Raw genomic sequence first — 27,951 nt, forward strand, 5'->3', positions numbered from 1 at the left:
GTCGCACTGGTGTGACTTCGAGAGTGATGTCCTGCGCCACCCTGAAAACTGGTACATGAAGCTAGGTATTGTGGATGAGTGTGTTTCTTGTGCTCTGGCAGCTTGCACAGTTTTACCATGCCCAGGGCCACGTCCTCTGCGTGCACCATCAGCAGCACAGCCACTTCCCCGTTCCTTACTACTCGTCTTGAGCATATTAAATGGTATATATGCTTGCAAGTATGTCACACATACAGTGGCGCAGGTTTTGTAAGTGTATGCTTAAATAAATTGCACAGAATGTCACAGATATTTAGGATGCGCAAACGTTATACAGGAGATGTAGCGCAGGTAATGTAGCAGTCACCAGCGGCTAAGAAACAATTATACTGAATGTCACAGATATTTAGGATGTGCAAATGTAACACAACAGATGTAGCAGAGGTTGTGTCACTGTCAGCAGCGGTCAAACAATTGCATGCAATTTAGCGCAGGTTGCGCTAATAATATATGTTTCAGCCAGATAAAACAACAGTCCTTAAATAGACTTTTGGGTCTTGAACACCTTTAAACAGTAAACCCTGCCTGAAAAAAACTAACAATTTCCCTGACTAAGACTATATAGCACTCGATGACGCGTTCCGGCCAGCCAATCACTGTAATGCCAGTAACCAACATGGCTACGGAATTACAGTGAGTGTCAGTACTTCTACGCAGCCAATAAACGTGCTGGGAGGAGACTCGAGCATCGCGTTCGAGCATGGAGTATTATACGCAGTACTGGAGACCATATCTCCAGAAGGACATTGATACTTTGGAGAGAGTTCAGAGAAGAGCTACTAAACTGGTACATGGATTGCAGGATAAAACTTACCAGGAAAGATTAAAGGACCTTAACATGTATAGCTTGGAAGAAAGACGAGACAGAGGGGATAGATAGAAACTTTTAAATGCATAAAGGGAATCAACAAGGTAAAAGAGGAGAGAATATTTAAAAGAAGAAAAACAAGAGGACATAGTTTTAAATTAGAGGGGCAAAGGTTTAAAAGTAATATCAGGAAGTATTGCTTTACTGAGAGAGTAGTGGATGCATGGAATAGCCTTCCTGCAGAAGTGGTAGCTGCAAATACAGTGGAGGAGTTTAAGCATGCATGGGATAGGCATAAGGCCATCCTTCATATAAGATAGGGCCAAGGGCTATTCATAGTAGTCAGTATATTGGGCAGACTAGATGGGCCAAATGGTTCTTATCTGCCTACACATTCTATGTTTCTATGTTTCATATGCGGTGTTTGGCCAAACACCGCGATGTGCTGAGCATCATGATGCTCGAGTCAAAATGGTGTTCGGCGAGCATGCTCGCCCGACACTTATAATAATACAAGTAGGACGCGTTTCGGCCCGTCCTGGCCTTCATTAACTAAAGTTGAGTTGGTGAAGGCCAGGGCGGGCCAAAATGCGTCCAACTTGTGTCAATATATCTGAAGAATCTGAGATACGCTGCTGGGAGTTTTCCATATTCCGCAATGAGGCACTGTCACTTGAGACTTACATTGAGCTGTGTGCTGGCAAAGTTATGAATTGTAAAATGTGACTGATATTTCATGACATGTAGCTTGTGGAGGCACAACCAGATTATCAAATGCAGTGTTGCATTGAGATATCATGATATTTATGTCATTCCACCAAGTGAGATGACTATGCAGGAAGCTAGTAAGCTATTTGGAATGAGAGGGAGGGTCTGGCTGAGGACGAAGGAGGAGCAGAGGTGCACAGAGTGGCTTGGCACCGCCTTTTGTGCACTTAACTGCTTATTTGCATATGGAAGAAAAATACTTTTTTCTCCAAAATGGAGAAAAGGATTCATACATTCAGCTGAGCTAGACCATTCAGGAATTGCCTGGTTTAATAATATTACTCCTGGTGGCAGACTACTTTTAAGGAAGGTCACTAGATTTAAAGATCATAGGTAAGCTATGTAAGGTTGCATTAAGGGTATATTCACACCCTCATCAGATTGAGGTTGTTTTGGTTGAAATCAAATGGATTTCTGCAAGCACCATTCAGATGAATGAGTAATGAAAAAATGGTGATCAGTAAACTGACTTCAGATCTTTCAACTAGTGTTCAGTGAACTTGTGTTTTCAAGTTCGACATTCGGCTTCGGGTTATCTAAGAATCTCGTTATGGATGCCACTACCACGGACCATAACGGAATTCTATGACGGCATGCACCACGGAAGCCTATAAGAGGCATTCCATCTCCAGATGGCAGGCTTCTCACAGTTCAGTAAAGCTTGGTCACTTTAAAAACACCATTTATGTGCGCATATATTTTTGTTATTTATGCTAAAATATGAATAAGTTATTCTGATTTCCTGAGGTAAAGATTGCAAGCGATAGCATATTGTTGCGCCTGCATAATGGTATTCAATTAAAGAGAGAAATTTACAGGTTTAATAAAACACAAAAGCCTGTGCGCGTTAACTTAGTAAGTGGGTTTCAAATATTCTTTTAGTGCAACCTTTGCAAAATCAACTAAGCTATTGCATAACGTGTTCTATTGTATTCATTTAAATAATTGAAACAAGTATTTTTTTTTAAATGAGGGGAATATCTGAAGTCAGTTTTGCTTGAGCCTGCATTGGCATACTTTATCAAATGCTGCATGTTGTTTGATAAATGTGTCTTCTCCTTAACCGCCTCCGGACCGCCTAACGCAGGATTGCGGTCCGGAGGCAGTCGATTCATTCCTCCTGGATGCATCCGTGCGTCATCTCGCGAGAGGCGAGATGACGCGCATAGCCGGCCTGCGCATGCGAGTTGCGGGCCGGCAAAAGTCGCAGCAGAAGTTCGTCACCAGCTTGCCAGCCAATGATCATCGCTGGCAGGCTGGTTATTTTCAAAAAAAAAATAATCACAAGCCTCTTAACACATTATATTTATAAATATAATGTGTTAAATGGCTTCTGTGCTCCTCTGCTGGTCCTTTTCGTCGGTTGGTCCCAGCAGAGGAGCACAGATCACTGTAAGTGCACAAACACCACACATTTAGCCCCAGATCACCCCCCCCCCCCCCCATCAACCCAATTAACCCCTTGATCACCCCTGTCAATCACTAGTGAAAGGGAAAAAAGTGATCAGTGTAAACTGTCACTTTTTTTTTTTCACCAGTATTGACGGTTAGGTTTTAGGTTAGTTTAGGCCCCTTTGTTAGCGTCGGTTAGCGCCCAGCCCACCGCATCGCAATCACTGATTCGCTGATTAGCGTATCGCTAATCAGCATTGGTACTTTTATAGTATCTGTAAGTGATCAGAACTGATCACAGTCAGATCTATAATAGTATTAGTGTCACCTTAGCTCGCCCTCCACCCAAAACGCAGTGTTTGCCCGATCAGGCCTGATCGGTCGCCCACAGGTGCGTTCACCCACGCCCGCCCTGCCGCAGTGACCACATTTTTATTTATTTTTTTATCACTTTACAAGCGCTGCGGCGATAAAAAAAATCTGTTTCGATATTTTTTATCAATCGCAGCGGCTTCCGGTACTTCGCTAGCCTCCCATTTGTAAGACAGGCTTGCTTTTTTTCTTGGGTAGTCTCAGGGAATACTCTCTAAATTTAGTTGATCAAATGGCAAGTAAGGGGTATTCTTCTGAAGAGGCCTACAGGCTTCTGACCCAGTCGTATGAGGAATGGGAACCCTCATCTGATGAATCCAGCGGGTCAGATTACGAACCTGTAGAAAGCAGTGTCAGTCTGACCCAAAGTTCGGATGATGAGGTTGAGGTCCCTGATATCACCAGGCGTACCCGGCCCGTGTTGCTAGACCACAGGTTGCGCAGGATCCGCTTCAAGGGCAGCAGAGTGGGGCTGGTGCTGTCGGATTACGTGGTGAGGCATACACCAGCAGCGCAGCCCATCCTGGACCTAGTACCAGCACTGCCGTAGAACATGGTGAAGTGGCGAGCACCAGAAGGGCAGTTGAAGCTGGTACGGTGGCACGTGCATTAGTTCTCCCGTAGCAGCCACCGCACAGACAGGCCCATAGATCCCCTAGAGTCCCTGAGGTGCTGGCAAACCCTGATTGCCACTCAATTTATAGCCGCCAACCCGGTTAGCTTTTATGCCCAGTCTTTCCGGTGGAAACCCGTCCAAGTTTCCGAATTTAAAACTTTTCTGGGCCTTCTCCTCAACATGGGCCTGACAAAAAAGCATGAATTGCGGTCATATTGGTCCACAAACCCAATTTATCACATGCCCATGTTCTCTGCTGCCATGTCCAGGACACTATTTGAGACCATCCTGCGTTTCCTGCACTTTAGTGACAACAGCACCTCTCGTCCCAGAGGCCACCCAGCTTTTGACCGGCTCCACAAAATTCGGCCCCTCATAGACCACCTTAACACCAAATTTGCAGATTTGTATACCCCTGAGCAAAACTTCTGCATAGACGAGTCCCTTATACATTTTACCGGGCGCCTTGGCTTCAAACAATACATCCCAAGCAAGCGCGCCCGGTATGGGGTCAAATTGTATAAGCTCTGTGAAAGGGCCACAGGCTATACGCACAAATTTCGTGTCTATGAGGGTAAAGATCAGACCCTGGAGCTGGTCGGTTGCCCTGACTACCTGGGGAGCAGTGGGAAGACAGTCTGGGACTTGGTGTCACCCTTATTTGGCAAGGGGTACCATCTTTATGTGGACAATTTCTACACAAGTGTGCCCATCTTCAGGCATTTGTTTATAGAACAGATTTGCTGCTGTGTCACTGACCTAGTCGCCGGGGCTTCCCCCAATGGCTCGTTACCACCCGTCGTGCAAGGGGGGAGAGGGCTGCCTTGTGTAATGAAGAACTGCTCACGGTGAAATGGAGAGACAAGCGTGACCTTTACCTGCTCTCCTCCATTCACGCAGACACGACAATACAAAGCCCCTCTCGGTCCACGACTATAATTTGCTCATGGGAGGGGTAGACTTCAATGACCAGATGTTGGCTCCTTATTTAGTGTCCCGTCGCACCAGACGCTGGTATAAGAAGGTGTTTGTATATTTAATTCAATTGGCTATGTACAATAGTTTTGTTCTCTACAGTAAGGCTGGAGAACAGGATCCTTCCTCAAATTTCAGGAAGAGATCATCGAGAACCTCCTGTATCCAGGAGGTTCCGTGGCCCCATCCACCAGTGTAGTGAGCCGTCTACACGAGCGACATTTCCCCAATGTCGTTGCTGGTACCTCAACCCAAGCGCCACCCCGAAAAAGATGTTGTGTCTGTAGCAGGAGTGGAATAAGGCGTGACACCCGCTATTTCTGTCCAGACTGCCCTGACCACCCTGCCCTATGCTTAGGGGAGTGTTTTCCGGAAGTACCACACACAAGTACACTATTAGCATAGGGATTGCATCACACAGGACAGGCACACAGGGCTCTTAGGGCCCGTTCACACAGAGCTGCTGCAAACCTCTTCTTTCACCTGAGATAAAGTGCATAATGTACTTCGCCACATCTCTGGGCGATTTGCGCTTTGCACATTGTCCCATGGGGAAGGAGAGGTTTGTCCTATAAAGGTAAAAAAAGCAAAACAAAAAAAAATCACTGGTAAGCAAAAAAGTTAATGTTCTGTTCCAAAAGGTCAATAAAGTTTATAAAAGTAAATGTTCTGTTCAAATGTTATATAAAGTTAATGTTAATAAATTTATTGCGTTGTGGCCTGTTTTTTTTTTTTTTTTTTTTTTTTACCACCTTCTAGGTGGACCCACCGATGAACTAGCTGCAGCACTGATATGCATTCTGACAGAAGCTCTGCGCTGCTGTCAGATAACACAAAAGTCGGTGTATGCGGCGCTGCAAGACAAGATTTCTCCCCTGCAGTAAAAAAGATACGTTTGCCGAGGCTTATGAGCTGAGGGGCGGTGTTCATATGCTTTGGCAAACACTTTGTATATAAAAAAAAATAAAAAAATCCCGGCAATGATTTATTCATCCACATCGATTGATGTGAATGGAGAAATCGGGTTTGCCAGGGCATACGAGCTGAGTGGGTTTGGATGTTGGGCGGAGCTCCTATGTCCTGGCAGACGTCTTTCCCCTCCTTTTTTTTTTGGGCAGAGATTTTTTTATCCACATTGATCGATGCGAAGAAATAAATCTGTGCCGTTCATTTTTTCGTTCAGCCCAGAGGCTGAACGAAAAAAAAAAAATCTCATTACCCGTATGCTCAATATAAGGAGAATAGCAGAAACTCCTAATGCTTGCCATACATGTATTGATTGCGGAGACCCTCAAATGCCAGGGCAGTACATATACCCCACAAATGACCCCATTTTGGAAAGAAGACACCCCAAGGTATTCGCTGAGGGGCATATTGAGTCCATGAAAGATTGAACTTTTTGTCCCAAGTTAGCGGGAAAAAAAAATAAAAAAATATTTCCACTAACTTATGCCCCCCCCAAAAAAAATCTTCTATAAACTCGCCATGCCCCTCATGGAATAACTTGGGGTGTCTTCTTTCCAAAATGGGGTCACATGTGGGGTATTTATACTGCCCTGGCATTTTAGGGGCCCTAAAGCGTGTGAAGAAGTCTGGAATCCAAATATCTAAAAATGCCCTCCTAAAAGGAATTTGGGCCCCTTTGCGCACCTAGGCTGCAGAAAAGTGTCACACATGTGGTATTGCCATACTCAGGAGAAGTTGGGCAATGTGTTTTGGGGTGTCTTTTTACATATACCCATGCTGGGTGAGAGAAATATCTCTGTAAAATGACAACTTTGTATAAAAAAATGGGAAAAGTTGACTTTTAGAGAGATATTTCTCTCACCCAGCATGGGTATATGTAAAAATACACCCCAAAACACATTGCCCTACTTCTTCTGAGTATGGTGATACCACATGTGTGACACTTTTTTGCAGCCTAGGTGGGCAAAGGGGCCCAAATTCTAAAGAGCACCTAGGATTTCACAGGGCATATTTTACACATTTGGATTTCAAACTACAGTATAAATACCCCACAAGTGACACCATTTTGGAAAGAAGACACCCCAAGGTATTTTGTGATGGCCATAGTGAGTTCATGGAAGTTTTTATTTTTTGTCACAAGTTAGTGGAATATGAGACTTTGTAAGAAAAAATAAAATAAAAAAATCATCATTTTCCGCTAACTTGTGACAAAAAATAAAAACTTCTAAGAACTCACTATGCCCATCAGCGAATACCTTAGGGTGTCTACTTTCCGAAATGGGGTCATTTGTGGGGTGTTTCTACTGTCTGGGCATTGTAGAACCTCAGGAACATGACAGGTGCTCAGAAAGTCAGAGCTGCTTCAAAAAGCGGAAATTCACATTTTTGTACCATAGTTTGTAAACGCTATAACTTTAGCGCAAACCAATAAATATACACTTATTGCATTTTTTTTTATCAAAGACATGTAGAACAATAAATTTAGAGAAAAATGTTAATAGAAATGGAGTTTTATTTGAAAAATTTTACAACTGAAAGTGAAAATTTTTATTTTTTTGCAAAAAAAATCGGTAAATTTCTATTAATAACAAAAAAAGTTAAAATGTCAGCAGCAATGAAATACCACCAAATGAAAGCTCTATTAGTGAGAAGAAAAGGAGGTAAAATTCATTTGGGTGGTAAGTTGTATGACCGAGCAATAAACTGTGAAAGTAGTGTAGTGCAGAATTGTAAAAAGTGGTCTGGTCATTAAGGGGGTTTAAGCTAGGGGAACTGAGGTGGTTAAACCTACACTTTTGTCTAAATAAGCTACTCCAGTTTTCCACACTTCTAATACATTGAAACTGCAACTTTTATTTTTTATTTTTTAATAGGGCCGCGCTTGCGCAGAGCTCACCCATGGAGTTCCAGTGGCCGGCCTCTCTTCCTTTCAGGGAGCGCGCACGTTGGGTGGCCGCACATGTGCTGATCAATCTTCCTTCGTGCCGTGGCTCCAACGCAGCACGAAGGAAGATAGTTTAGCGCATGCGCGCCTGCCCAAACAGTTTGTGGGAGGAAGAGACGTCCGGACAACGTTGGATAGCCAGCGGAGAACCGGGACACAACTTCAGAAGGGGTGAGTATTTATTTTACATGCACCACCAATTCCACCAATGATTGGGGGCTGATAGGGGGCACTTGGGGGGGGGGGGGCTTATGGAGGCACAATGGGGCTGATGGAGGCACAATGGGGCTGATGGAGGCACAATGGGGCTGATGGAGGCACAATGGGGCTGATGGAGGCACAATGGGGCTGATGGGGGCACTTGCTGATGGAGGCACAATGAGGGGTGATGGAGGCACAATGGGGGCTGATGGAGGCACAATGGGGGCTGATGGAGGCACTATGGGGGCTTATGGAGGCATATGGGGCTGTTACATGCACCACCAGTTCCACCAACGATTGGGGGCTGATAGGGGGCACTTGGGGGGCTGATGGAGGCACAATGGGGGCTGATGGAGGCACAATGGGGCTAATGGAGGCACAATGGGGTTGATGGAGGCACAAATGGGCTGATGGAGGCACTTGCTGATGGAGGCACAATGGGGGCTCATGGAAGCACAATGGGGGCTGATGGAGGCACTATGGTGGCTGATGGAGGCACTATAGGGGCTGATGGAGGCACTATGGAGCTGTTTGAGGCATATTGGGTCTGTTTGAGGCATATGGAGGCACAATGGGGCTGATGGAGGCACCTGCTGATGGAGGCACAATGGGGGCTGATGTAGGCACAATGGGGGCTGATGTAGGCACAATGGGGGCTGATGGAGGCACAATGGGGGCTTATGGATGCATATGGAGGCTTATAGAGGCATATGGGGGCTGTTTGAGGCATATGGGGGCTGTTTGAGGCATATGGGCGGGTTGATGGATGTAGCAGAGCTGAATATGCTGCTGTTCAGCCATAGTTCTAGTGGGGAAGAGAATAGACAGATGTAGCAGAGCTGTATATGTGGCGGGTCAGCATTAGTGCTGGTGGAAGAGAGAAACTGACGTAGCAGAGCTGAATACGCTGCTGTTCAAACACATTTCTAATGGGGAAGGGAATAGACACATGTAGCAGAGCTGTATATTTGGTGGGTCAGTATCAATGCTGGTGGAAGAGAGCAACAGATGTAGCAGGGGTGAATATGTGGCTGTTCAGACACAGTGCTGGTTGAAGAGATAAACAGACAGATGTAGCAGAGCTGTATATGAAGCTTTTCAGACACAGTGCTAGTGGGGGAGTAGAATAAAGATGTAGCAGGGCTTTATAGGAAGCCATTCAGCCAAAGTGATGTTAGGGGACTGGAGTAGACACATGTAGCTGAGCTGTATATGCATCAATAAAGATACATAGTTTAAGGTTTATACACAACTGGAGTGTCACTGTGGGGAGTGGGGGAAACCCCCCACCGTCAGGTGTCAAAGGGTGAAAGGGAATCAGCCTGGCCAAAAGGAGTAATAAGGGAGCAGGTCACCTCCTACCGCGTCCCTAATCCTCTCCCTGACTCCTCACCGTATGAGCGGTAGGACGACTCATACTCAGGATTCCTAGAGACCCTAAGTCGCCCTGGTAATCCCTCACCAAGGACCAGGGAAGAGACGCCCTGTTCATCCTAGTCATGGAGGAACAGGAGTCTCTATCTGAGGCCAGGCTGCAAGGAGAGGGGAACACATACAGCTTAAGGAGATGGCAGGTAAGCAAAACCAATAACACACTTACCAGCCACAGACACACTGACTGGAACCCGTGCACAAGTGCTGCTGTCCACACCAACATTAAAGGACACAGCACACACCACAAACCACACAGGAACCCAGGACAGCCATAGCTGCAATAAACATGAGACAGGGGAATGTCTAGCAAACATGACACCAAACACCACCAGACATGTAACACCAAACTAGACATACAAACACCCTGAACTTAACCCACTCCATACAAATAGGGACAGGAAGGGAAGGAGACACCGGGATGACATTGAGCATAGAATGGGAAGACATCGCTAATAACATCGATGTCCCACTAGGTGGCCCTCACACAGGAAGATAGAACATCCAGACAAGGAGCATAACTCCAGCACACACCAAGGCTGGAGTACAACTGACTCCTGGCCAAAGTCCACAGGTATAAGAAGCACCTAGTGACAACACCCAATCAGGGGGTTAACCCTTACAGCACCAGACAGGGGAAGGCTACAACTTAAGGGGAAGTGCACACACCAGCCACCACATTGCCACTGGCAACAGCATGCGTGGCAACCATGTCATGGCGCACACAGGCCGTGACATGGAGAACAGCTGTAATGGAAACAAATCTGCATTAGTGCTGGTGGGTAGGGGTTCGTCAAGCTTTTGAGCTAATGTATATTATGGAATTATAGTTTTTGATGCACAGAATGGGTTTGTAAAAGATCAGACTGAGATTTTATGTGTAAAACTGCAGAACAGCCATGTGTTACTGTACATTGAGCTCACTTCACATGGCTATCTGATAAATTCCCCAGCAGGATGAGGGGCCTCACAGACACAGCAGGCTGCCAGACTGATGAGTCATACTCTTCACATGAACTAGCACATAAGGACTGAGTTCTCAGTGTGATATCATAGGGAGGTGTGGCCGGCCTTCACTCAAACTGCCTAAGCACGCCCAGCCTTAGCAGCAGAAAACCAGGAAGTGAACAGCTAGCTGGTAGCAATTGAGGATGGGAATGCCCCTTTAAGTCCCAACTATAACACTCTGGGGACTAAATATGCTGTTTTCTACTTATCTTGAATTATCCAATAAGGGCGTTCTCTCTCGTGGCAGGCATCAGTCTTCTGCTACATTATTTGCAGGCTGCTCTCCTGAAGAAATCAGGTTTTCAGGATTCCACTATATCCCGGAAGGCTTCTAGTGAATAAGGAGAATTCTGCGCACTAATTATCCATTCATGTCCCGGCACTTGGAAAGTTGCTCTCAGGCACTTGTGCTAGTGAGGTCAATAGGCTAAACTCAGCTGTAACCCTCACTAGGCTTCCTTCATATTTAGACATAGACTTATGGTCTTGTGCTTGGCTGCTGTAAAGACTACGTGGTGGACGATGCCTGTTTCTCTCCTCCATACACACTGTACTAACTAACTTCACTTCCTCTCTACTCTCTCTCTAAAATAGACACACACCCCAGCTATATATATATTATGTGGTGCCAGCACCACCTAGGGACGAATGGGTGAAATGACAATGCCAGCACGAAAATAGGAAATACCATACAATGCAAATACATAGGCAGATGTTTAAAGTGTCCCTTTTGCACAAATATGTGGGACGCTGCATACCCCACTGCTAAAAGATAAGTTGTCCTCGATCTCTACGCCGTCACCTGAAACGCTCCACACAGACAAATAGGCATATGTTCATTGCAATGTACTATCATGATACTTTGAAAATCTCCTATAAATAAAAGGTTATGCACAACAACACAAAATAGGCAATCACATATACAATTTGCATATTTCACATTAAGGTATTGCATATTATTGCACAAGATAGCAAAAAGGGATAATGGGCGTTGTTCTTCTTCTTTTCTTTATGGGGATAAAATGGGCGGTGATCTCACATTTGGGGCAATGCAGTCTATGACATAGCCCTGAGACAAAGTCCATCCCTGATTTGGGGTATACATTATTTGTAATCCAATTAGACTTATTAAAGTGCAAAGTTTTTTGATTTAAGAGGCTGTGCATTGCATAGGATAGGGCACAGAAAAATGTCTGAGTACAGTTCTTGAACGTTGCAATTTAAAGTCTCAGACAACCTGAGAAGGGGATAAAAAGGGAATAAAAGGGTGCAAACTTGGCGCAACTGGGATATTTTTCTAAATAGTAGAGTCCATAATAGAGTCTTACAAATGAGCAGAGGGCTCTTTAGTGGTTTTGGGAACTACCACTTGGTAACGGCAATGTCTCTGGCTCCATTTAAAGCATTGGCCAACTGGCCTACTTAATCATATGGGTCTGGAGAGCTGGGTACATCGGTGGATAATAGGCTCCCAGATTCCCAAGAGTCAGGGGATGAGCATTCCTGCCATCAGACATTTAGCAGACATGATGGGAAGGTTTAGGTACTTCTTAATGTCATCAAAGATTGTCGGTTTTTCCTCTGGTTTCTGCAGTCTGTGCTCTTTTTCAACCAGAGCTGGCACAACTGTAGCTGTAGGTCTTTGGTTGGTAACAGGAACGACTTCTGTAAGTGGATGTGTAAACGGCCTCAGTACAGGAGGTTGGACAGGAATCTCATGGCAGTGTTGCAGAGAAGCTTCTGCAGGAGTTGTGCACAGTCTTCACTTATAAAAGCGGATTCCAACTGGGCCCTAGGACGCTTCAAGCTTAGGTTTGGGGGGAACAACTGGTGGCGATGGCAGGCTGCCACAAAATATTAGTGCCCGCAAAGCCAGTGGCATACTGGTTCTGGATGTTAGGCAGCACGTATTTAGCATCTGGCCGCAAGGGGTTAATAGAGGACTCTATCTCCTCTTCCTCCTCAGACTACAGGGTCCTCCCAGGACTCTGCTTGCGACAGTCGCATATGGACCGCGGGTGCCTTCTGCTGAGGTGAACTCCACCACTTCATTACAATACAGGCTGTAGAGCCAGCTAGGGAGTTCCTTTCTTTTGACAGATCTGCGGTTCACATAATAGTCTCGATCAGTTTCTAATCTCTAATGAAACCGAAGCCTCCAGAACGGACATATGGATGCAGACAGCACAAGGTGTGCTGTCCTCATTTTTTGCGGACCCATTGATATGAATGGGTTTGCATCCTATCCACAAATTCGGATTGGATGCGGACCAAAAATACGGTCAGGTGAATGCACCCTAATGTGAACCCATCCTTAACCCTTTCTTAGGATCATGTACAGTTACATATGTACAAGGGGATCTATACCTTCTCTGCAGCCTGTCAGCATTTCTCCCCCTTTCATGCCTCTCATGTGAAAAAGGGAACATGGCTTAAGGTGTAACAGTGGGACAGATTTACTAATCCTATGGATGGCATAAATTTAGATAGGCTGACTAGATTTACTAAAGTGGTTCATGCTGGTTGATAAATCAGGTACATGGCTAGACACTTATACCAACTATTGTTTGGCTTAGAAAAAAATTTCAGCAGCATTGTGGATCAATTTTTTGCCAAAATGGCACAGTTTAGGACATGCCCTATTCCCAAGAACCACAACACATTTCTGGTATGCGACACCCATTTCTCTTAACCCAGATGTGCTAATTTGCACCACAATCTAGTTGCACTCATATTAGGGAATGTGTGCCGTTGTGCTCCAAAATCACACCAAAAGTCTGGTGCAAAATAATCCAACTGCATGGTGGTATGAATTTAGTGTATGCACTGTAAAGATGCACTAAATGTATCCTCCTGCATTGGCCACCTTTATAAATCTAGCATGTCTTTCGACTGTCTAGTCTAAGGCCCCTTTCACACTGGTGAGATTTCTGGGCGGGTGCAATGCGGGAGGTAAACGCATTGCACCTGCACTGAATCCGGACCTATTCATTTCTATAGGGCTGTGCACATGAGCCGTGATTTTTCACGCATCACTTGTGCGTTGCGTGAAAATCGCAGCATGCTCTATATTGTGCTTTTTCCCGCAACGCAGGACCCATAGAAGTGAATGGGGCTCTATGAAAATCGTAAGCATCTGCAAGCAAGTGCGGATGCGGTGCGATTTTCACACATGGTTGCTAAGATGAAAGCCTATTCACTATATTATTTTCCTTTATAACATGGTTATAAGGGAAAATAATAGCATTCTTTAATACAGAATGTTTAGTAGAAGGTCAATTGAGGGTTAAAAAATAAAAATAAAATTAACTAACCTCCTCCTCTTGATCGTGTAGTTGCCAATCTCCTCTTACTTCTTTAATCATGAGCTGCCGGCTAAAGGACCTGTGGTGACGTAATATCACATGGTCCAATCACATGATCCATCACCGTGGTGATGGACCATGAGATTGGACCATGTGATGAGCTCAGTGACGTCACCACAGGTCCTTTGACAGGTCCTGAGGAAAGAAAAGGAGACCGGCAGCTACGCGATAAATTGGAGGAGGTGAGTTAATTTTTATTTATTTTTTTAACCCTCAATTGAACTTCTACTAAGCATTCTGTATTAAAGAATGCTATTATTTTCCCTTATAACCATGTTATAAGGGAAAATAATTACATCTACACAACCTTGAACCCAAACCTGAACTTTAGTGAAGAAGTTCGGGTCTGGGTACCACATTATGTTTTTTCCCACACGCGTGCAAAACGCTTTGCACTCGCGCGGAAAAAAAATTAACAACGGAACGCAATCACAGTCAAAACTGACTGAAATTGCGTACCTACTCGTGCGGGTTTGCCGCAATGCACTTGGGACGCATCCTGAGCCAAAACGTGACGCCCGTGTGAACCCAGCCTAAGTCTGCGTTGTTTAAATCTTAGACATTATTAGTAAGGCTGTCCCATTACATAACCTCAGGGGTGATACAGAATCCATATCCTCTCTCAAGGGTTTCAGAAAGTGAACAGAGCAATTTTCTTTCCTTACAAAAAAAATATTAAATATTACTTTTTATTTTCCTAAACCGTTTTGCAGCCAGGGAATATAATTAAGACACATTGTACTATTCCTGTAACATATTTTATCTTGCTGAGTTGTATCTTATAATAGTATCAGTGGGAGACAATGCCCACTGCCCTCCTTTGTACTTAAGATAAAGCATCCCTGTTGTTTGTGTAATTTTCCTTGCTGTGCAGATGCCTATTATATTTAAGCAATGTTTACAGTGTTTCTTGAAGGTGTCATACTCGTAATAAGGCAACCACTTTTTCTCCTTTAGGATAATTCATGCTGGCAAATTTCTCTTAAAGTGTATGTTCCTCATTAACAAAGCCAAATTCAGCTTCGTATTTTGAGGCAGTAATTTATAACAATATACATGAACTGACGTAATAGAAGGGAGATGAAGTAAGTCTCGCAATATTTGCAGAAACTTCGGAAAGACCTCCGCGGAGAACATACATTTTGCAGTAAGGCGGAAGCCATATTATTAAGGTAGTTTTTAAAAGAATCGGGTTCCGATTGCTCAACCCTAATTATAATGTATTGGTATAGCTGTATATACCACATAGTATTATAGTGCATAATAATGAATGCAGAAAGAAGTTGGTTCAGCCTTGCTTCGTGGTAGTCCAAAAAAGCACTTTATTGAAAAGTAATATATACTAAAAACATCCAGATATAGGTTGCATGCGTCTACGCGTTTCGGGCAGAAAACAGTTTAGCCCTTACTCATGACTGCTCAACATACTCTAACATCATCACCTTTATAGGGGGAGGTGAGCCACAGCTGAAGCAATCAAGGAATCAAGTGGCTCCTCCCTCCTGGAAAGGCGCTTGGAAAAAAAACTTAGCTAAAAAGGAATAATGTAATTCATCCTGAGTAATTTAGAAGACATAGGAAAAAAGAAGGAAAAGTTAATATTGAAGGCTCAAATCTAATCTTTTATTTAGTCCCTGAGGCTGGCGACTTTCTAGCTGGAAGATCCAGTAGGATTCTCTATTTAGTAGTTTCCTTCTGCGGTCGCCAACTCTTACTGGTTTGTTAACCCTTTCAATACCTTGCACAGACATGTCAGAGGTATCACCACCATGAACTAGCGCAAAATGGAGACTAGCCGCAGAAATGTTGCGGCTTTCATGATGTGGTACATCTGAGATGTGTTTTCTTATCCGTGTTTTTATAGCATTAATAGTGCAACCTACGTATTGTAACATACACTTAGTGCAGGTGATTAAATATATGGCATAGGTTGTCTTACAATTTAAAAATGATTTTATCACAAAACTTTGACCATTGACACTGGATTCAAACGATTTCGAAATTTTCATATGTTTACAGCAGGTGCAGATGGAATGTCCGCATTTATAGTTTCCTTTAGTTGATAACCATGTACTTATTGGTTTCAAAGAACTTTTATTTTGAAAGAGACTGGGACTAACTGTGTTGGCTATGGTGGGGGCTTTGCGTGGCGCATATGTCATTGCGTCCCATAGAGGACGAACATAAAAGATTCCAAAAAATCAATGCCATTTTTTAAAAACCACAGCAGGACATCCAGGATAGCTTGAAGTCAAACACACTTATGTCTACATTGGAAAAACTACTACTAAAAGAGCTCCGCACTTGGTGGGATTACACCTCATTGCAGAAATATATTGAAAAAAATATGATCCCAAGGGGCTTACGCTTAAAGAAGAAACCTTCTACCATTTACTCTGACGTATTTCTAGAAGAATGGGAATCTATCTTATCCCAGTGTTCACTTAAATTGATGGACTTAATCATTTGCAACGAAAGACAAACACTGGAAGATCTCAGAAAGGAGATCAAAATTACACAGGACTCATTACTCGATCACGTTAACAATCTGGAGTTCCTCAAGTTTGATGATAAGCTTAAGGAGGATCTTAAGCAAACTGAGGATGCACTTATACAGATGAAGCAATCTAAATTCAACTGGGACCTCCTGGATTATCGCCGTAAAGAGGGTCTATACTTGGGCAGCAACAAGAACTCAAACACCACGATCTATACTAAGAGGCTTACGCTCCAAGAAAGCATATCGCTGCAGGGTTTCCTTCAGCTCCACGGACGCTGACTCATTAGAATCAGAAGGTGATGTGGAACAACCTCAGGTGAAGGAAACCGCAAATACCCCTGCTCAAGAATCGAGTTCACACAAACAGGAGGCAAAAAACGCAGGGCGGGTCGAAGACACCGCAAATCGCCGTTATCCTGCGAGATTCAAAAAAGGAAAAATGAATTACAAATAATGAATTTATCTGGATGCATATTATCCCAATATGAGTTGAATGTATTGGTAAAAGGCTTAACATTCTCGCCTACATGCCATTTTGACCTGTATAAAACTATATTGGACGTAAACAGATTGGCCCGCAATCTAACTTTACAGCAGCACTTTCAATCAATTGATTTGTTCACAGAAAATATGGATAATTTTGATGCCGACCTGTTTACCTCCAATATGAATATGACTCCAGATGATGGTAATTTATCTAGAACCTGTGATTATAAACATGATGCAGTTAATATGTCATTTTTGGAGATGATGCATGTATATAATCTGCAGGAGTTGGGTAACATGAGCTCCTCTTTAAACCCTGTCAATTGCTCACAGAGCTTTAACCCTTCCAACCGTGACTTCTACCCTATCCAGTCCAGATCCCATGCGCTGGATAGGTTTCAAGAACTGGTTGAGAAGGACTTAGTTCTACTAAATAACAAAATCACCTCCCAGAACCAAGACTCTCTAGATTCAACAATCTGTCCAAAAAAGAATACATAGCACTTTGTGGATTAGGTGATGGAACAGACATTGTGGTTAAACAGGCTGATAAGGTGGGAGCAGTGGTCGTTTAGGATAGTGAATTATATAGGCTCCAGATCCATCAGATGTTACAAGATAATAAGACCTATAAAACTCTACCCAGTAACCCACTCCCCTCTTTTCAAGTGGAAATCAGGGAATTGTTAATTCATGGGCTCAAGATTGGTGTTCTGAAACAAAAGGAATACAATTACATTTTTGTGGAACACCCTGTCATCCCTATTCTACATGCCCTCCCAAAAGTGCATAAGCAAATTTTTCCTCCACCTCTCAGACCCATAGTATCGAGCATAGGGTCATACTCTGAACGCCTTTGCCAATGGGTGGATTCATTGTTAGAACCTCTAATCCCCCATATCCCGGGTTTTCTGAGCGATACTAAATCAGTCCTACAAGCGATACAGGAATTGGAATGGTCTGAACAATACACATGGGTAACGGCGGATGTCATTGCGCTTTACCCCAGTATTCCACACGATTTAGTTACTACCTCCTTAACATGGTTTCTGGAGAACTTTGGGAATTTTTCTGCTGTGCTGGTGGAGTATGTGGTGGCTGCGGTGGACTTTCTCCCGAGGCAGAATTTTTTTATGTTTGATGAGATGTTTTTTCTACAAACATCGGGGGTGTCGATGGGGGCCAAGTTCTCTCCCTCCATAGCCAATATATTCATGGCATGGTGGGAGAGAAGCTTCCTCCTCATCGACACCAACCCCTTTGCAGGTGATATAAGATGGTATGGCCGTTACATTGACGACTGGATCTTCATCTGGTCTGGGGATGTGGCGGCCATACCGCCTTTCACCTGCTACTTGAATTCATGTGTGAACAGTATCCAATTCACTGTTCAACATGATACCTCGAATGTCGCGTTCTTGGATCTCCGCCTCATGGGGGACTCCTCCACAGCCTCCATATACACTAGCACTTACAGGAAACCCTCAGCTGGCAATACTTTATTGCATGCTAGGTCATGCCATCCTACCCATACAATCAAAAATATTCCCAAAGGGGAATTGATCAGAGCCAGGAGAAATTGTAGTCTGACAACTACTTCTAAACAGATTGACATGCAGAGCATATCCCCAACAAAAGATGCGAAAAATATAACAAAAATGTCTTAGATATGAATAGAGATCATTTGCTCTTAGTGGATCAAAAGAAATCTAAAGTAAAAAACAGGAAAAGGAATTGTGATGCAAAGTACACCAACAAAAATGTTTTTGTTACACAATTCAGCAGCGAATATACACAAATCTGTAACATCATCAAAAAGCATTTCCCAGTGTTAGCATGTGACAAAAATTGGTTGGCAGTTACACAAAATGGGATTAAATGTGCGGCACGCAAAGCCCCCACTATAGCCAACACAGTTAGTCCCAGTCTCTTTCAAAATAAAAGTTCTTTGAAACCAATAAGTACATGGTTATCAACTAAAGGAAACTATAAATGCGGACATTCCATCTGCACCTGCTGTAAACATATGAAAATTTCGAAATCGTTTGAATCCAGTGTCAATGGTCAAAGTTTTGTGATAAAATCATTTCTAAATTGTAATACAACCTATGCCATATATTTAATCACCTGCACTAAGTGTATGTTACAATACGTAGGTTGCACTATTAATGCTATAAAAACACGGATAAGAAAACACATCTCAGATGTACCACATCATGAAAGCCGCATTTCTGTGGCTAGTCTCCATTTTGCGCTAGTTCATGGTGGTGATACCTCTGACATGTCTGTGCAAGGTACTGAAAGGGTTAACAAACCAGTAAGAGGTGGCGACCGCAGAAGGAAAGGAAACTACTATATAGAGAATCCTACTGGATCTTCCAGCTAGAAAGTCGCCAGCCTCAGGGACTAAATAAAAGATTAGATTTGATCCTTCAATACTAACTCTTCCTTCTTTTTTCCTATGTCTTCTAAATTACTCAGGATGAATTACATTATTCCTTTTTAGCTAAGTTTTTTTTCCAAGCGCCTTTCCATGAGGGAGGAGCCACTTGATGCCTTGATTGCTTCAGCTGTGGCTCACCTCCCCCTATAAAGGTGATGATGTTAGAGTATGTTGAGTCATGAGTAAGGGCTAAACTGTTTTCTGCCCGAAACGCGAAGACGCATGCAACCTATATCTGGATGTTTTTAGTATATATTACTTTTCAATAAAGTGCTTTTATAGACTACCACGAAGAAAGGCTGAACCAACTTCTTTCTGCATTTATTCCTATTTTCTCGGTGAGGGAGCGGTTCCGTGCCTCCAAAGTGGAGTTCCAGGCAGGTGAGAGCTGCTCATACCACGTTTTTTCTGAATGTATAGTTAATAATAGTATTATTCACAGGTATACTATATGGATAAAATATTGGGACACCTATAGGAGCTTTTATGAAATCTCATTGTAAACCCATAGGTGTTGAAGGGGTTTTCCGGTTTTGCAATTGTCAGTATCAATTGACAGAAAACAGCACATATTATCACTTAATAGTGATTGTTTATCTGTAATGCCCATTTTCCTGCATGTCTAGTCACAAATCACCTTCAAATAATATGTTTACTATATTGTACGAGTTAGGCTACTTTCACACTGGCGTTTCAGGGCTCTCACAAGCAGCCCAAAACGGATCAGTTCAGCCCCAATGCATTCTGAATGGATAAGGATCTGTTCAGAATGCATCAATTTGGCTGCGTTTGGTCTCCATTGCGTTTTTTAGACAGTCACTAAAACGCAGCTTGCAGCGTTTTGGTGACCGTCTGACGATGCGGAGCCAAACAGATCCGTCCTGACTTACAATATAAGTCAATGGGGACGGATCCGTTTTTCACTGACACAATATGATGCAATTGAAAAAGGATTCGTCCCCCATTGACTTTAAATGTAATTTAAGATAGATCCGTTTTGACTTAGACTTTTTGGGGAATGAATAATGCAAATGGATCTGTTATGAACAGATACAAGCGTTTGCATTATCAGTGCGAATCCATCCGATACAAGACGGATCCGCACCAAACGCAAGTGTGAAAGTAGCCTTATTATGATTACAGGGATACAAATTACTGTTTTGTAATAGTTAATAAAAAAATTTTAATACTATAAGGCATAAAAAATTGCATATTTACAGCAGAGCTTTTCTATAGAGGAGTTGGTAAAGCAGCTGTTTAGTATACAGAAGGTCTAGTGTTCAAATCTCACTGATGCTTGCAATATAGTCTTTATAGTAAAAGTTATGGCATAAAAATAGGAATTTTACTTTACAGCTTTTTTCTTTTATGGTAAAAGTTACAGTTTTCTGCAAAGTTATTGTTACAAAAAAATTAAAATAATGAAGCAAAAGCCAATGTTTTTGTAATATTACTTATGAAAGCACAAATCCCGTATTCAGTAATCCTGTAATCATAATAAGCTGTACAATATAGTGAACACATTATTTATAGAAATTGGTAGATTGCACAATTCCAAACCTACCCTCTTCATTTCAGTAATATACTATTTACTTAGTTTTATGCCTGTAAAGAAAATTGCCTTTTAAGCACAGAAAATTCAGCCCTTCCATTGGAATAGGTCAGTAGTGGTAACTATTTTGCCTGCCATACAGAAGGTCTTGAGTTCAAATCCTGAGGAAAACCTGTTAGTTTCTTTAGTAAAAGTTTTTATTCTAGAAGAGAGCCCCAAACCAAGCTCCATTAGTATTTGCTGAAGTGAATACTAATGAGGCTGCTGACCCTGCTTGGATCTGTGATGGTCCATCTGGGAGGGGAAGGAGAGGCAAAGACCTGATGCTACAGACAGTCCCATTAAGTCTTGCACTCGGATGTAAACAAAGGCTGCTGGTCACACATTGCAATTAAACTAAAGGAATAAAAATGCACTTAGAACTTCATCACCTGGCAGACTTATATAATGCAGTAAAGTTGAATGCTGGTGTTATTATTATTTTTTTGGTGTAACTGGAAAACCTCTGGGTTGGTCCCTGGGTGTTGGTCCTTCATTTGTAGCTAAAACGGCTCACACTGTGCTGGGAAGGCATTCTACAAGATATAAAGTGTGCCTGTGGGAATTTTTGCTCATTCACCCAGAAGAGCATTTACGAGGTCCTACACTGGTGTAGGATGAAAGAGCCTGGCTTGAGTTCTAGTTCATCCCAAAGGTATTTGATGGGATTGAGGTCAGGATTCTGTGGTGGCCAGTCTAGTTCTTCCACACTAAACTCACCAAACCGTGCCTCCATGGACTTTGCTTTGACATGCTGGAACAGAAAATGTTTTTCCCCAATCTGTTCGGACAAAGTTGGAAGCATATAATTATCCAAAATGTCTTGGGAAGCTGAAGAATTACAATTTTGCTTCACTGGAACTAAGGGGCCTAGGCTAACCCTTGAAAAACATCCCCACATCATTATCTCTCCTCCACTAAACTTTAGAGTTGGCACAATGCAATCAAGCAGGTAACTTTCCCCTGGGATTTACCAACTCAGAATCATCCATCAGACTACCAGATAGATGAGCGTGATTTGTCACTCCACAGATCATGTTTTCAGTTCTTTAGAGTCCAGTGACATTTGGCATTGTGCTTGGTGATGTTATGCTTGCATACAACTGGTCGGTCATGGTAACTCATGCAATGATGCTCCAGGCACACATTTTTTCTGATGATGTTAATGCCAGAGGAGGTTTTAAACTCTGCAGCATAAGCAGAGCATTGGTGACTATTATGCATGTTGTGCCTCAGCACTCGGTCAACTTGACCTGTAACGTTACGTGGTATGCCATTTTGCTACCACTTTGCATAACACCACTCACAGTTGATTGTGGAATATCTAGGAGAGAAATGTTTTTTGCAAACTGTCTTGTTGAAATAGTTACATTTTACTGCAGTACCACGCTTAAATTCAATGAGCTCTTTAGAATGAACCATTCTTTCACAAATGTTTGTAAAGGCTGACTGCATGGCTAGTGCTTCATTTTATGGACTAAAGGAAACACCGAATTCAAGGATTAAAAAGTGGGTCCTAATACTTTTGTCCATATAGAGTATGAGACCTAGCAGTTGCAAACTCTGGACAGGCCACAAATATCTGATCGCCACGAGGGGCAATACCCCGCACGTTCACCGATCAGCTGTTTCGACATAGCTCTGGTGACAGAAGTTGACACCAGAATTACACAGCTGTGTCCATTGTGCAGTGCAGTGCTGCTCCTATTTAGTTCAGTGGGAACAATGCTGCAGTAACCAACTATGTCCAGTACACAGTGGACGGAGCTGCGTAGTCCCGGCTCTAAACCCTCAAAAATTCATTCAAAACATTGTATGCAACTATGAGCCAAACTTTGTGACTTTTAAACTTATGTTTTCTCATATACAGAGGATAATGAATGTCTTCCTTAGTGTGCATTTTTCAATACACAACACACTCCACTTGATGTAACATCTTGGACTGGATTTTCTGTCCTCAGTACTTCTTGGGGAAATATGGTCTGAGATTACATTATAGGGCATCGATACATGTTTATTTGTAATTAGTGATGGACAAACATTGGGCGGGTTGTTTCGCGAACCCACGTTCGCGATCAAATGTTCACAAACCGAGCATTCGTGGCGGACCCCATTGACTTTAATGGCAGGCGAACCTGAAAACCTTCAGTATATATTTGCAGCCACCAAATACATACTAGAAGAGCACAAATAGTCCCACAACATGGACAGTGACATACCAGAGGGGGACCATCGGCAAAAATTCCCACAAAAAATATGTATTTTAATCAGGGGCCATTTTTATGCATCTTAAAGGGAAACTCTCATAAATATGCCCTGCTGGAGCCTAGAAAATTTTTATTTTAGGCCACGGGAGTACAGGCCCCAAAAAATAGGCATTCATCTGACAGAAAAGAACTTGTGATTATGTGGGTGGAGGTACATTAGGCGATCACCGGATAAAAAATTTACTGTAGGCCACTGGAGTACAGGCCCCAAAAAATAGGCATTCATCTGACAGAAAAGAACTTGTGATTATGTGGGTGGAGGTACATTAGGCGATCACCGGATAAAAAATTTACTGTAGGCCACTGGAGTACAGGCCCCAAAAACTAGGCATTCACCTGACAGAAAAAAACTTGTGATTCTGTGGCTGGAGGTACATTCGGCGGTCACTGTATACACATTTTAACTGTAGGCCACTGGAGTAGAGGCCCCAAAAATTAGGCATTCACCTGACAAAAAGGGCCTTTTTGCCGCTGTATATACTTAAGAGAAGGACCATTCTTTGTTCTGGCTGGTGGCGGATATGTATGGGCTGGCATGAGGAAATTCAATTACACGTGGTCGTCACAGGTGTTGAATTCCTCCGAGATCCATGCCTTATTCATTTTTAGAAATATGAGGTAGTCCACACTGCGAGTGCGCTTATCGGTCACAATCCCCCCTGCTGCGCTGAAGGTCCTTTCAGACAGGACACTCGATGAGGGGCAAGCCAAGAGTTACATGACAAATTGTGCCAGCTCTGGCCACAGGTCAAGTCTGCACACCCAGTAGCCCACCAGTAGTTCCTCGCTTCTCACAGCGTCCACGTCGGCCGTTAACCCAATGTAGTCGGACACCTGTCGGTCCAGACGTTCCCTGAGACTGGATCTGCAGAGCGGCTGTCGATGGATTGGCTGCAAGAATGATCTCATATCCGAAGTGACCAACACAACTTTAAACCGCCCTCTTCTTGCAGGCGGTTTAAAGTTCCTCCTCCCCCCAGCCACCATCCTCCTTTGACTCCTCTTCAGACTCCTGATGACTTATCTCAGATGGAGTAGCCCCCCCTGGGAATTCATTCAGCATTGCGACTTCCTCATCTTCCATCTCCTGCTCCTCGACGGCTTGATCAATGACACGACATAATGCACGCTCCAAAAAGAAGGTGTAAGTTACGATGTCACTGATGGCGCCCTGGCTGCGACTGACCAGTTTGGTGATCTCATCAAATGGCCGCAGAAGTCTGCATGCGTTGAGCATGAGCATCCACTGGCGGGGTGAAAAGAAACCAAGCTCCCCAGAACCTGTCCTGCTGCAGAGTTCGTACAGGTAGTCATTAACGGCACGTTGCTGCTGGAGCAGCCTATCAAGCATATACAAGGTGGAGTTCCAGTGCGTAGGACGATCACAAATCAGATGTCTGTTGGGCAGGTGGTGTAGCCGCTGAACGTCAGCAAGGCAAGCCATGGCCGTGTAAGATATTCTAAAATGGCCAGAGATTTTCCTGGCCTGCCGCAAGAGGTCCTGGACCCCGGGGTATTTGTCAACGACTCGCTGCACGACTAAATTCACGACGTGTGCCATGTACGGCACATGTGTCATTTTGCCCTGTTTCAGCACCTCTGCAGATTGACACTGTTGTCGCATACCACTTTACCAACTGTCAAATTGAGCGAGGATAGCCACTGATCGGCCTGTGACCGCAGAGCTGAAAGCAGTGCAGGACCGGTGTGACTCTTGGCTTTCAGGCACAACAGCCGCAGCACAGCTTGGCAACGTCTCATCTGGCACGTTGAATAGGTTTTTGGGGGGCGCAGTCGAAAAGGCGGTAGCAGTGGAAAAGGAGGAGTCAGCCGAGGAGGAGACGGAGGATGGAGTAGGAGGAGGAGAAGAAGAAGAGGCAGGCCTGCATGCAATCCGTGGCAGTAACACCAAATCCACACGGGAGCTACCGGTTACATGCTTGATGGCCGTCAGAAGGTTCACCCAGTGGGCAGTAAAAGTTATGTACCTTCGCTCCCCGTGTTTTCTAGACCACATGTCTTGGTCAGATGTATCTTGGCACCGACACTGTGTGCCAGAGATATATTCACTTGCCACTGAACGTGGCCATATAGCTCTGGGATGCCCTTCTTGGAGAAATATTTCCTTCCAGGGACCTTCGATTGCGGTGTGCCAATGGCCACCAATTTTCTAAAGGCCTCCGAGTCCACCAATTTATATGGCAGTAGTTGGCGGGCTAGCAGTTCCGACAAGCCAGTGGTCAGCCGTTGGGCAAGAGGGTTATCCGGCGTCATTAACTTTTTACGCGTGAACATTTGGGGCACGGAAGCCTGCCTTCTGCCAGATGAACGTGATGACGGCACGGTGGAAGGTGGAGTGAAAGACAAATGGGAGGAACAGGAGAAGAGGCAGGATGTGGAGCGCTGGGAGTGTGGCACGCGCCTTCTCCAACTTCCCACTTAGGCTAAAGCCTGGTGCACCTGCCCAACCTCTACCACCCCTGCGGAATGGCCTGCCTCTTCCTCTGCCTGTCATTTTCAAAATGACCCTATGCCTAAGTCCCTAGAGAAGAGCAGTATTTGTGGAAGCAGGTATATCGCAGGCCTTAATCAATATTTGGTGGAAAAAGGTATATCAAACCCCTTAATCAGTATTTTGTTGAAGCAGGTACAGTATATCGCAGGCTTCAATCAATATTTTTGGGAAACAGGTATATGAAACCCCTTGATCAGTATTTTGTGGAAGCAAGGATCTTGCAGGCCTCAATCTGTATTTTGTGGAAGCAGGTATATCAAACCTCTTAATCAGTATTTTGTGGAAGCAGGTAACTCACAGGCCTTAATCAATATTTGGTGTAAGCTGGTATATCAATCCCCTTAATCAGTGATTTGTGGAAGCAGGTATCTCGCAAGCCTCAATCAGTATTTTGTGGAAGCAGGTATATCAATCCCCTTAATCAGTATTTTCTGGAAGCAGGTATATCGCAGGCCTCAATCAATATTTTGTGGAAACGGGTATATCAAACACTTTAATCAGTATTTTGTGGAAGCAGGTATCTTGCAGGCATCAATTAATATTTGGTGGAAGAAGGTATATCAATCCTCTTAATTAGTATTTTGTGGTAGCAGGTATCTCGCAGGCCTCAATCAATATTTGGTGGAAGAAGGTATATCAAACCCCTTGATCGGTATTTTGTGGAAGCAGGTATCTTGCAGGCCTCAATTAATATTTGGTGGAAGAAGGTATATCAATCCCCTTAATCAGTATTTTCTGGAAGCAGGTATCTCGCAGGCCTCAATCAATATTTGGTGGAAGAAGGTATATCAATCCTCTTAATCAGTATTTTTTGGAAGCAGGTATTTCGCAGGCCTAAATCAATATTTGGTGTAAGCAGGTATATCAAACCCCTTAATTAGTATTTTGTGGAAGCAGGTATCACGCAGGCCTCAATCAATATTTGGTGGAAGCAGGTATATCAATCCCTTTAATAAGTATTTTGTGGAAGCAGCTATATCACAGCCCTCAATCAGTATTTTGTGGAAGCAGGTATATCAAACTCCTTGATCAGTATTTTATGGAAGCAGGTATCACACAGGCCTCAATCAATATTTGGTGGAAGCAGGTATATCAATCCCTTTAATAAGTATTTTGTAGAAGCAGCTATATCACAGCCCTCAATCAGTATTTTGTGGAAGCAGGTATATCAATCCCCTTAATCAGTATTTTTTGGAAGAATGTATATCGCAGGACTCAAATTAATATTTGGTGGAAGCAGGTATATCAATCCCCTAATCAGTATTTTGTAGAAGCAGGTATATCGCTGCCCTCAATTAGTATTTTGTGAAAACAGGTATATCAAACCCCTTAATCAGTATTTTGTGGAAGCAGGTATCTCGCAGGCCTCATTCAATATTTTGTGGAAACAGATATATCAATCCCCTTAATCAGTATTTTGTGGAAGAAGGTATATTGCAGGCTTCAATCAATATTTTGTGGAAACAGGTATATCGCAGCCCTCAATCAGTATTTTGTGGAAGCAGGTATATCACACCCCTCAATCAATATTTGGTGTAAGCAGGTACATCAAACCCCTAATCAGTATTTTGTGGAAGCAGGTATATCACACCCATCAATTATTGTTTTTGCCACAACAGGTATATCACACCACCCTGTTTATTTGGGACAACTTGTATATCGCACCCCTTAATCAGTATATTCTGTGGAAGAAGGTATATCACACCCCTCATTCAGTTTTTTGGGGGGCAACAGGTATCTCACACCAGTTGCAAATAGTTGTTCCAATAGCGTTTGTCCCTCTGCATAGCTGCGGTATCTCAGCAGAACCGCACACAACTGCTGCACAATACAAATGCACTATAATATACTTTCTATTTAGAAAGTATATTATAAGTATATGACACCCCTCAGTATATCACACCTATTGATAGCACACCTTTACCAGTCCTTAAAAGGACTTTTGTGGCCCTATTAGCTAACGTTTGGTGTCCCTAACAGCCTGTCCCTGCTCCACAAAGCAACCTCTCCCTGCACTGTCAAAACACAGAATGTAAAATGGCTGCCAGATCGGGTAATGTGATAGGGTGGTGGTGTCTTCATGTGCTGAAACATCTCAAATGGCTGTCCTGTCCCTCTTGATGGATGTGTCATGGGTCAAAGTTCGGCGCAATGCAAAACAATATGGCACCGGCGGACATCGCCATATGTTCGCATGTTCAACGAATCACAAACGCGCAAAGTTCGCCACAAAATGACTGCCGGGCGAACCCGCAAGGCCATT

The sequence above is a fragment of the Bufo gargarizans genome, chromosome 1, assembly GCF_014858855.1.
Source record: "Bufo gargarizans isolate SCDJY-AF-19 chromosome 1, ASM1485885v1, whole genome shotgun sequence".
In the NCBI taxonomy this organism is placed as follows: Eukaryota; Metazoa; Chordata; class Amphibia; order Anura; family Bufonidae; genus Bufo; species Bufo gargarizans.